We start from the raw sequence: 12,600 nt of genomic DNA on the forward strand, positions 1-12,600 counted from the left end.
GAACGCTGCTTGCAGCGTTCGGGTGTCCGCCTGGCCGTGCGGAGGCAAGCGGATCCGTCCAGACTTACAATGTAAGTCAATGGAGACGGATCCGTTTGAAGATGACACAATATGGCTCAATCTTCAAACGGATCCGTCCCCATTGACTTTCAATGTAAAGTCTGTACGGATCCGTTCAGGCTACTTTCACACGTAGAATTTTTTCTAAGTTATAATGCAGACTGATCCGTTTTGAACGGATACAAATGTCTGCATTATAGGAGCGGATCCGTCTGAGCAGACATCAGACGGACCCGCTCTAAACACTAGTGTGAAAGTAGCCTAAGCCCTTATCTGTGAGTGTGCGCGAGCCGGTCTGAAAACAAATGCGGTCACCGAAAGCAGGCAGTTCCGAGAACAGCCACCGGGGGCCTTCATCGGGCTGTTCTCGGAACTGCCTGCTCCCGCTGACCGGCTATTAGACCGGCTCGCGCACAGGCACAGGTAAGGACTTACCTGTGCATTGACGGACTTGTGATTTAAGACGGCAGCTCGCATGTGTTCGCGGGCGAACAATGCAAACTGGCCATCACTGCTCAGGACAGTGATACAGCTGAATACTGTGTCGTTGCCAGTATTTTGTGTTGCACTGTGGTATTTGGCTCTACTGGGGTGCTATTTTGTGCTGCACTGTGTTATTGCTGGTCATGCCTACTTATGTTGTTTTTACCTACTTATGTTGGCCCTGACTACTTGTGTTGGCCTGCCTTCTGTTAATCTGGACTGGAATACAATATGGGGCCACGTTTAGTTTTTTTCAGGCCCATTTTACATTAGTTAGATATATATTTAGACAGATGGATAGTAGATAGACCAGGGGTCAGCAACCTTCGGCACTCCAGCGGTTGTGAAAACTACAATTGCCAGCGTGCTCCATTCATTTCTATGGGAGTTATAAGAAGAACAGAGCAAATGTGTATGCTGGGAGTTGTAGTTTAACAGATGGAGTGCCAGAGGTTGCCTACCCCTGGATGGATAGATAGATAGATAGATAGATAACTATTCCTATCTATCTATCTATCTATCTATCTATCTAGTGAAATGCCATACATGTGCATTGTCCTACATGTAGTTTTGGGAGATTCTTAAAAGGGTTGTCCGGGTTCATCTCATATACACATTTTCATCCAGGCAGCCCCCCTGATATGAGAATTGGAGCATTCCAGGTTCCAATACTCTCCTTTGCCCTATGCTGAATTGCGCAGGGTAAAGGCTTTCTATGGAGATTCCGGTGGCTCTTCATAGGGTAAACTAGGTGGAGGCTTCCTTTAAAATGGCTAGGGCAGCGCTAAAAAGCCTGTCCCTTTAGTACCGATGACATCACCGTCAACACTGCTAAGCGGAAGCCTCCGCCTAGCAGTGTGAAAATATAAACAAACAAGCTTTTGCCCTGCATGATCCAGTGCTCTATGAGATGCTTGCCTCTGGATGGACTCCTGCTGCAGGAGGGGGGATCCCCTTGCTGCTACATCTTGGCACATCTGCATCTCATGCTGCCCTGGCTTAGACTGACTAGACACTTCCTGCTGCCCCTCCCTTGGTAGGAAATGGAAATAGCCCACTTTTGCCCAAAAGGGGGAGAATGGAATGGTAAGTTCCATTCTATCTAAAGATCTTTCTGCCTTATATCTGCTGCCACCTGCTGATGAACCAGGCACATTACATGTACAAAACAGTTTCAGAGCAATATTATCAATGACCAATGTGAAGGACCTGGAATAAATACAAGGAGGACATTATTGTTAGCAATCAAAGTCAGTAGCAGGGTGAAGAAATGGTAATACCACTCTGCAGTATTACATGAGCATAGTGTAGAAACCAGATATCCCACATTTCAGGGAATTTTAGACAATCCCCATTCTACCAGGGAGTGTGTGCTCTGATTCTTAAGTTACTTAACTTACCATTTACCCAGTGTAGAGGTTGGCCCATCCATATTCCTTACATGAAGTTACCCCAGCAGCTCACAAGCAAATTACGAGAAAAATAGTGGTGCGCAATGCGTTCTGCAAAGAATTTTGCTTTACTTATGCACACTAGCGCTGATCGAGTATGCTCTGTCGAACACTAGTTTGGCTCGAGCATCTCGATGCTTGGTTCATGGCGGTACTCGGCCGAGTACCACATGTGCTCGAGCGCAATGCTCGAGTCTCCTCCCCGCATGTTTCTTCGCTGCTACACAGCCAATAAACATGCAGGGAGGTACTGGCACGCACTGTAATGCTGTAGCCATGTTGGCTACTGGCATTACAGTGATTGGCTGGCCGGAACGGTCTTAGTCAGGGAGAGCTGAGCATAGAAATGGAAAGACAATGTAGGGCGTTTTATTGGAAGATTTTTATTACAAAAACTTTTCAGAGATCCAAAAGTCCTTTTAAGGACTATTGTGAGTGACAGCAGCAATATATGTTTGTAGAGAAACCTGCACTAAATTGCTCAGTCTTAGGGAGAGCCATGAATAGGAAGGGACAGAGTGTAGGGAGTGTTATTGGAAGATTTTTATTAGAAATACTTTTCAGGGACCCAAAAGTCCTTTTAAGGACTATTGTGTGTGACAGCAGCAATATATATTTTTAGCACATCCTTCGCTAAATAGTATCTAATAGGCCGCTCCGGACAGTTAAATTATCCGTGCCACATCTGCTGTGTAAAGTGTGCGCATCCCTAAAATATCAGTGACTTCCAGTGTACTTTTTCTGTAGACGGTGTCCGCTGCGGACAGTTAAATTATCCGCTCCACATCTCCTGTGTAAAGTGTGCGCTTCCCTAAAATATCAGTGACATCCAGTGTACTTTTTCCTGTAGACGGTTTGGACAGTGACATTACCGGTGGTACCTCTCCTGTACAACTTTTCCTCATCCCAAATACCTGTGACATTCCCTGTAATTTTTTATTAGCAGCTGGTGACAGCATTGACATTATCTGCGGGATATCTCCTGTGTGACATTTCCACATCCCAAATACCTTTTTACTTTTTTTTACGCATACACTTCCAAATCCTACACTACTGTACGTGTGACATACTTTCAAGCATATATCACATTTAAAATGAAGAAGGGGAGCAATAAGGAACGGGGAAGTGGCTGTGATGCTAACGGTGCAGGCAGAGGCCGTGGCCCTGGGCGCGTTAAAACTGTGCCTGAACAGAGCACAAGAAAAACAGTCATCCACTATACTAGCTTCATGTCCCAGTTTGCAGGACTGCGCAGGACACCACTCTTGAAGTCAAACCAGTGCGATCAGGGATTACTGGTTGTTCACCCTTCTTGACCCCCGCTACAAAGATAACTTCTCATCTCTCATTCCTCTGGTGGAGAGGACGAGCAAAACAGTGCAATACCAGAAGATCCTTGTTGAAAAATTGCTCCAAAAATTTCTGTCTAACAATGCTGGCGGCAGAGTCCGTACTTCATTGGCCAACCGAGGAGGTGAGACAAGGGGAACACACAGCAGTTCCAACATAGGCAGGGCAACACTCTCCAAAGCCTGGGACAGTTTCATGACACCCCACCAGCAGGTGTCACAAGGAGGGAAATATTTAGGAAGATGGTGAATGAGTACATAGCAGACCGTGTCAGCGTCCTCAATGATCCCTCAGTGCCTTACAACTACTGTGTGTCCAAGCTGGACACGTGGCAAGAACTGGCGCTCTTGGAGGTTCTGGCCTGCCCTGCCGCCAGCATTTTGTCTGAGTGGGTATTTAGTGCTGCTGGTGGCATTATAACAGATAAGCGTATCCTTCTGTCAACTGAAAATGCTGACAGGTTGACTCTTATAAAAATGAACAAGGCCTGGATTGACCATGACCTCTCAACTCCACCAGAGCAAAGTTGATGAACATAAAGACACTTTAAATGTGTTGTTTATAATGTACTGAATACACTGTATTCCCATGCACCCCTTCCACCACAACCAAGGGTATATGGTTGAATCTTCCTTTTCTCCTCCTCATTTTCCTCTTCCATTATATCAATATGCTTATTCATCGCATTGAATTCCCTCGCATATATGCACTTTGCATATAGTGTTTTACAGGCTCAGCTCAGCTGCAGGCCCCCATATATAATTTTTTTACAGGGTCAGCTCAACAGCAGGCCCTTGCATATAATTTTTTAGAGGGTCAGCTCACCAGCAGTCCCTCACCTACAATGTTTTACAGGATCATCTCACCAGCAGGCCCCCGCATATCATTTTTTAGAAGGTCAGCTCACCAGCAGGCCCGCACCTAAAATCTTTTACAGGGTCAGCTCACCTGCAGACCCGCACCTAAAATATTTTATAGGGTCAGCTAACCAGCAGGCCCTCGTATATAACTTTATTACAGGGTTAGCTCACCAGCAGGCCTTCACCTACAATCTTTTACAGGGTTAGCTCACCAGCAGGCCCTCACCTACAATCTTTTACAGGGTCAGCTCACCAGCAGGCCCGCACCTCAAATCTTTTACAGGGTCAGCTCACCAGCAAGCCCTTGCATATAAGGTTTTACAGGGTCAGCTCACCAACAGCCCCTTGCATATAATTTTTTACAGGGTCAGCTCACTAGCAGGCTTTCATCTACAATCTTTTACAGGGTCAGCTCACCTGAAGGCCCTCGCATATAATTTTTTAGAGGGTTAGCTCACCAGCAGGCTTGCACCAAAAATCTTTTACAGGGTTAGCTCACCTGCAAGCCCGCACCTAAAATGTTTTACAGGGTCAGCTCACCTGCAGGCCCTTACCTAATTATACCTAATAGGTAATTTGCGCCATTCTAATGGATCTTCGCCGTCACTGGGATGTGCGATCGTCCCCAGGTTATCTAGAGTCACCAAAGCGGCAGCAGGCCCTCGCCCATAATATTTTAGATGGTCAGATCAGAAGGCCCTTGCTCCAAATGTTTTTGAGGGTCACCAGCAAGCCACCAATCATAATTTTTCAAGGCTGTGTATGATGCCCTCCATTATGTGTAACAAAGGGTGTATTGGAGTGCCGACTCCTTGTAATTTTTGGCAGCCCTTTCACTTAGTGCATAGGCTTTATGAGTGTAGGAGTCCCACTACATGTACCACAATGTGAATGAGGCCCTCCTTTATGTGATATACAGGTTGTATTGAAGTGCCTCTTCCTTGTAATTTTTGGCAGCACTTGCACTTTTTATACCAGTATACATAGAGGAAAGAATGTTTTCTAACAATTTTTCCTCTAAAATCGATTTTATCTTCTGTTTGGTGCGTATTATTGTCAGTCTGTAAAAGTGGCGTACTACTCGGACAACATCGTTCCCAGCAGCGACTTGGGAGTCCAAGATGCATCCAGACATCCTCCCCATGCTTTTCCCGAACCATTTTGGTGGTGTTTCCATCAATTTCTGACCTTTTCCTATGAACCAGGCACCCTCCCCTCTTCAGAGCAGGGGGTGCCTGGTTTAACCTCCTCAGGACCGCCGTACGCAGGATTGCGTCTTTGCGGCGGCCCTGCTCTTCTGGGTGGACGCGCCGGTGCGTCCTCTCGCGAGACGCGAGATTTCCTGTGAACGCGCGCACACAGGCGCGCACGTTCACAGGAACGGAAGGTAAGAGAGTGGATCTCCAGCCTGCCAGCGGCGATCGTTCGCTGGCAGGCTGGAGATGTGTTTTTTTTAACCCCTAACAGGTATATTAGATGCTGTTTTGATAACAGCGTCTAATATACCTGCTACCTGGTCCTCTGGTGGTCCCCTTTGTTTGGATCGACCACCAGAGGACACAGGTAGCTCAGTAATATGTTGCACCAAGCACCACTACACTACACTTCCCCCCTGTCACTTATTTTCCCCTTGATCACCCCTGATCACCCCATATAGACTCCCTGATCACCCCCCTGTCATTGATTACCCCCCTGTCATTGATCACCCCCCTGTAAAGCTCCATTCAGATGTCCGCATGATTTTTACGGATCCACTGATAGATGGATCGGATCCGCAAAACGCATACGGACGTCTGAATGGAGCCTTACAGGGGTGTGATCAATGACTGTGGTGATCACCCCATATAGACTCCCTGATCACCCCCCTGTCATTGATTATCCCCCTGTCATTGATCACCCCCCTGTAAAGCTCCATTCAGATGTCCGCATGATTTTTACGGATCCACTGATAGATGGATCGGATCCGCAAAACGCATACGGACGTCTGAATGGAGCCTTACAGGGGCGTGATCAATGACTGTGGTGATCACCCCATATAGACTCCCTGATCACCCCCCTGTCATTGATTACCCCCCTGTCATTGATCACACCCCTGTAAAGCTCCATTCAGACGTCCGCATGATTTTTACGGATCCACTGATAGATGGATCGGATCCGCAAAACGCATACGGAAGTCTGAATGGAGCCTTACAGGGGCGTGATCAATGACTGTGGTGATCACCCCATATAGACTCCCTGATCACCCCCTGTCATTGATTATCCCCCTGTCATTGATCACACCCCTGTAAAGCTCCATTCAGATGTCCGCATGATTTTTACGGATCCACTGATAGATGGATCGGATCCGCAAAACGCATACGGACGTCTGAATGGAGCCTTACAGGGGCGTGATCAATGACTGTGGTGATCACCCCATATAGACTCCCTGATCACCCCCCGTCATTGATTACCCCCCTGTCATCGATCACACCCCTGTAAAGCTCCATTCAGATGTCCGCATGATTTTTACGGATCCACTGATAGATGGATCGGATCCGCAAAACACATACAGGCGTCTCCCTGGAGCCTTCCAGGAGGGGGGATCACCCCATATAGACTCCCTGATCACCCCCCCTATCATTGATCACCCCCCCTGTCAGGCTGCATTCAGATGTCCGTATGATTTTTACGGATCCACGGATACATGGATCGGATCCGCAAAACACATACGGACATCTGAATGGAGCTTCACAGGGGGGTGATCAATGACAGGGGGGTGATCACCCCATATAGACTCTCTGATCACCCCCCTGTCATTGATCACCCCCCTGTAAGGCTCCATTCAGACATTTTTTTGGCCCAAGTTAGCGGAAATTATTATTTTTTTTCTTACAAAGTCTCATATTCCACTAACTTGTGTCCAAAAATAAAATCTCACATGAACTCACCATACCCCTCACGGAATCCAAATGCGTAAAAATTTTTAGACATTTATCTTCCAGACTTCTTCTCACGCTTTAGGGCCCCTAGAATGCCAGGGCAGTATAAATACCCCACATTTGACCCCATTTCGGAAAGAAGACACCCCAAGGTATTCCGTGAGGGGCATATTGAGTCCATGAAAGATTGAAATTTTTGTCCCAAGTTAGCGGAAAGGGAGACTTTGTGAGAAAAAATAAATAAATATCAATTTCTGCTAACTTGTGCCAAAAAAAAAAAATTTCTATGAACTCGCCATGCCCCTCATTGAATACCTTGGGGTGTCTTCTTTCCAAAATGGGGTCACATGTGGGGTATTTATACTGTCCTGGCATTCTAGGGGTCCTAAAGCGTGAGAAGAAGTCTGGGATCCAAATGTCTAAAAATGCCTTCATAAAATGAATGTGGGCCCCTTTGCGCATCTAGGCTGCAAAAAAGTGTCACACATGTGGTATCGCCGTACTCAGGAGAAGTTGGTGAATGTGTTTTGGGGTGTCATTTTACATATACCCATGCTGGGTGAGAGAAATATCTTGGTCAAATGCCAACTTTGTATAAAAAAATGGGAAAAGTTGTCTTTTGCCGAGATATTTCTTTCACCCAGCATGGGTATATGTAAAAAGACACCCCAAAACACATTGCCCAACTTCTCCTGAATACGGCGATACCACATGTGTGACACTTTTTTGCAGCCTAGGTGGGCAAAGGGGCCCACATTCCAAAGAGCACCTTTAGGATTTCACAGGTCATTTACCTACTTACCACACATTAGGGCCCCTGGAAAATGCCAGGGCAGTATAACTACCCCACAAGTGACCCCATTTTGGAAAGAAGACACCCCAAGGTATTCCGTGAGGGGCATGGCGAGTTCCTAGAATTTTATATTTTTTGTCACAAGTTAGCGGAAAATGATGATTTTTTTATTTTTATTTTTTTCCCTTACAAAGTCTCATATTCCACTAACTTGTGACAAAAAATAAAAACTTCCATGAACTCACTATGCCCATCACGAAATACCTTGGGGTGTCTTCTTTCCAAAATGGGGTCACTTGTGGGGTAGTTATACTGCCCTGGCATTCTAGGGGCCCAAATGTGTGGTAAGAAGTTTGAAATCAAAATGCGTAAAAAATGACCAGTGAAATCCGCAAGGTGCTCTTTAGAATTTGGGCCCCTTTGCCCACCTAGGCTGCAAAAAAGTGTCACACATGTGGTATCTCCGTATTCAGGAGAAGTTGGGTAATGTGTTTTGGGGTGTCATTTTACATATACTCATGCTGGGTGAGAGAAATATCTTGGCAAAAGACAACTTTTCCCATTTTTTTATACAAAGTTGGAATTTGACCAAGATATTTATCTCACCCAGCATGGGTATATGTAAAAAGACACCCCAAAACACATCCCCCAACTTCCCCTGAATACGGAGATACCACATGTGTGACACTTTTTTGCAGCCTAGGTGGGCAAAGGGGCCCACATTCCAAAGAGCACCTTTCGGATTTCACTGGCCATTTTTTACAGAATTTGATTTCAAACTCCTTACCACACATTTGGGCCCCTAGAATGCCAGGGCAGTATAACTACCCCACAAGTGACCCCATTTTGGAAAGAAGACACCCCAAGGTATTCCGTGAGGGGCATGGCGAGTTCCTAGAATTTTTTTTTTTTTTGTCACAAGTTAGTGGAAAATGATGATTTTTTTATTTATTTTTTTTCTTACAAAGTCTCATATTCCACTAACTTGTGACAAAAAATAAAAACTTCCATGAACTCACTATGCCCATCAGCGAATACCTTGGGGTGTCTTCTTTCCAAAATGGGGTCACTTGTGGGGTAGTTATACTGCCCTGGCATTCTAGGGGCCCAAATGTGTGGTAAGGAGTTTGAAATCAAATTCTGTAAAAAATGACCGGTGAAATCCGAAAGGTGCTCTTTGGAATGTGGGCCCCTTTGCCCACTTAGGCTGCAAAAAAGTGTCACACATCTGGTATCTCCGTATTCAGGAGAAGTTGGGGAATGTGTTTTGGGGTGTCATTTTACATATACCCATGCTGGGTGAGAGAAATATCTTGGCAAAAGACACTTTTTTGCAGCCTAGGTGGGCAAAGGGGCCCAAATTCTAAAGAGCACCTTGCGGATTTCACTGGTCATTTTTTACGCATTTTGATTTCAAACTTCTTACCACACATTTGGGCCCCTAGAATGCCAGGGCAGTATAACTACCCCACAAGTGACCCCATTTTGGAAAGAAGAGACCCCAAGGTATTCGCTGATGGGCATAGTGAGTTCATAGAACTTTTTATTTTTTGTCACAAGTTAGTGGAATATGAGACTTTGTAAGAAAAAAAAAATCATCATTTTCCGCTAACTTGTGACAAAAAATAAAAAGTTCTATGAACTCACTATGCCCATCAGTGAATACCTTAGGGTGTGTACTTTCCGAAATGGGGTCATTTGTGGGGTGTTTGTACTGTCTGGCCATTGTAGAACCTCAGGAAACATGACAGGTGCTCAGAAAGTCAGAGCTGCTTCAAAAAGCGGAAATTCACATTTTTGTACCATAGTTTGTAAACGCTATAACTTTTACCCAAACCATTTTTTTTTTACCCAAACATTTTTTTTTTATCAAAGACATGTAGAACAATAAATTTAGAGCAAAATTTCTATATGGATGTCGTTTTTTTTGCAAAATTTTACAACTGAAAGTGAAAAATGTAATTTTTTTGCAAAAAAATCGTTAAATTTCGATTAATAACAAAAAAAGTAAAAATGTCAGCAGCAATGAAATACCACCAAATGAAAGCTCTATTAGTGAGAAGAAAAGGAGGTAAAATTCATTTGGGTGGTAAGTTGCATGACCGAGCAATAAACGGTGAAAGTAGTGTAGGTCAGAAGTGTAAAAAGTGGCCTGGTCTTTCAGGGTGTTTAAGCACTGGGGGCTGAGGTGGTTAATGCTTGGGTTCTCCCTTTGACCTCCATTATACTCAGGCATCCCAATGTGTTCTGCCAGAGCACCCAAGCACTTTGGTGCTCGATCACACCCCACACCACATGAAATAAAAGTGGAATACAGAAACATCTAATACCAAAATAAAGGTTAGGCATTGTTTTTAAATCAGGGACAGGACCAAGACAAGATAACAGAATACATACTCCAGTATAACCAATAATACCTGACATACACTGAGCATATAATGGTCATATACCAGGTCTATACAGGCACACTAGAATATTATCATCTCCCCTGACAAATCTGTTTTAATGAAATTCTTGAATTCTTCATAAAATAAAAATTCTGGAGCATCTTTTCTTATAACTTTGTGATGTGTTGTTCCTCTGTTTTTCCTCTTGTGCAATTTTAGGTCTTAGAGCTTGGGTAGGTAAAGCATATGGTTTCAATTTACTTTACCGGTACAAGAAGCGTGGGGGGACTGCACTGTTGTGCAATGCCTGCACGAGTGATCATTCAGGCACACATATTGCTAAAGATTGCCTCTCATTGCTCCCTTTCAGTAAATAATCTGCCCATGTAAAATGATTTTAAGCCACTGCACACACGACATAACATGGCAACTGTGCAAATAGTCATAAAGTGCATACATGTTGCCAGGTGATCACTCATTCTGACATTCACATTAGACCAGATATCCATGGAGATGTCCTCATTCACTTATCAATTCAACCATCCACTATTCCGCTCATCCATCTGCCAAGTCCCAGATTTTCTTTCTTATAGATATCCGAGGCTGAAACGATGTACTTCGAAATGCCCAAATCGATGCACTCGACTCAGCAACACTCTTGCAGCACATACAGTATCCGCACTTCTACACCTATAAAGATAAATGCACCATTTTGCAGTATCCGCTGGGAGGATTCAGTTTGACAGGATGCCCTCATGTCACATCATCCTCCTATGAAGTTCCTAATGTCACTTCACCTGACTATACCCCTATTCCCTCATAGTTATCTTACACTTTTACATTCCCATAGCCTCTGCACAACTCTACAATCCCTATAGTCACTACACACCACAATATCCCCACCATATCTGCACAAGTTTTTAACTCTCTACCTAGCTAATTCATTATATTTGCCTGTGCTGTAACTTCTCCATACAACACACCTCTCCTCCCCAGTCAATAAATGTGACCATTAGTGTTGAGTAGTGTTGGTCGAGCATGCTCGGCCAAACACCAGTTCGGCTTGAGCATCGCAATGCTAGGCACATCGCGGAGTTCGGCCAAATATATTGCGTGTGCTCGAGTCAGTGTATTCAAATCTAATTTAGCCTCTATTTCTGAAAAGTTTCTGGCAGGATTCAAACTTACAACCTTCTACATTACAGTCAAGAATGTTAACCACTACACTATAGAGTTGGATGGCAAGATACTTTAATTTTTTTTTATAAAAATGAGACTTCTGCTGTATAGGAATAGGAATACTTACTACTAGTAAGTATTCCTATACAGCAGAAGTCTAATTATTATTTAAAAAAATTAAGTAACTGGCCATGCAGCTCTATAGTGTAGTGGTTATGAATATTGGCTATAATGTAGAAGGTTGTGAGTTCGGATCCTGACAGAAACTTTTCAGAATTAGAGGCTAAATTAGATTTAAATACACTGGGTGTCCCCAAGCACTGACTCCATATATGGACATAGCTATATATGGAGTCAAGGCAGGGAATCCTAAGCTGAACTAGAGTCCCTACACCCTTCCCACTTTAGAGCAGGGGGTGCCTGGTTTAATGCTCGTGTTCTCCCATTGACTTCCATTGTGCTCTGTAGAGCACCCGAGCATTCGGGAAGTGTTCTACTCGAGCACCAGAGCACACGAGCACTTTGGTGCTCGACAAACACTAGTGTTGAGCGAATTGAAGTATCTGAAATGGACTTCGATCCGAATTTCAGGAAAAATTTCCTTGCACGTTGCAATGAATCAATTTTCCCTGGAATGGCGGTAAAAAAAAATCATACCTCATCCATTTGCACATGAAGAGGCTGCCACGGTTATCTGGATTGAAGATACCACGCATGTCTCACACAGTAAAGTATGATGTCACCACACCGACCAGCGTGATGAAGAGAATTTGCTCAGTGTCTTAAATCAAGATGCCCCTGGCGGCTTCTACGCGATCAAATGAGAGGATGAGTATTTTTAGATATATTTTTTTAACTGATTAAACTCTTAAAGCCCTCAATGTTAATCTCAGATGCCGCGATCAGCGATGAACATGGCATCAGTAGGGTTCAATGACAGAGGGTGGCGCCATTGCCATTCCCCGTCTTTTCGCCAAGCTACATACAAAGAAATGCGCTTTATGACAAAGTAATTTGTCTCAAAGCAAATTTCTTTGTAAAATTTAGCAAAGCAGCCGAATCAAATTTTCAATGACTTCGCTCATCTGTCCACATTTTCCACTTAATGACTTCTCCTCC

At 44.3% G+C, this 12,600-nt stretch overlaps 1 protein-coding gene across 2 annotated transcripts in view; it reads left to right on the forward strand.

The window, feature by feature from the left end:
• Positions 1-12,600, forward strand: part of LAMA2 (laminin subunit alpha 2) — a 1,085,231-nt gene that overhangs the window by 639,267 nt on the left and 433,364 nt on the right. The window lies entirely within an intron of this gene.

This window comes from Bufo bufo, chromosome 4 (genome assembly GCF_905171765.1).
Source record: "Bufo bufo chromosome 4, aBufBuf1.1, whole genome shotgun sequence".
Classification (NCBI taxonomy): domain Eukaryota; kingdom Metazoa; phylum Chordata; class Amphibia; order Anura; family Bufonidae; genus Bufo; species Bufo bufo.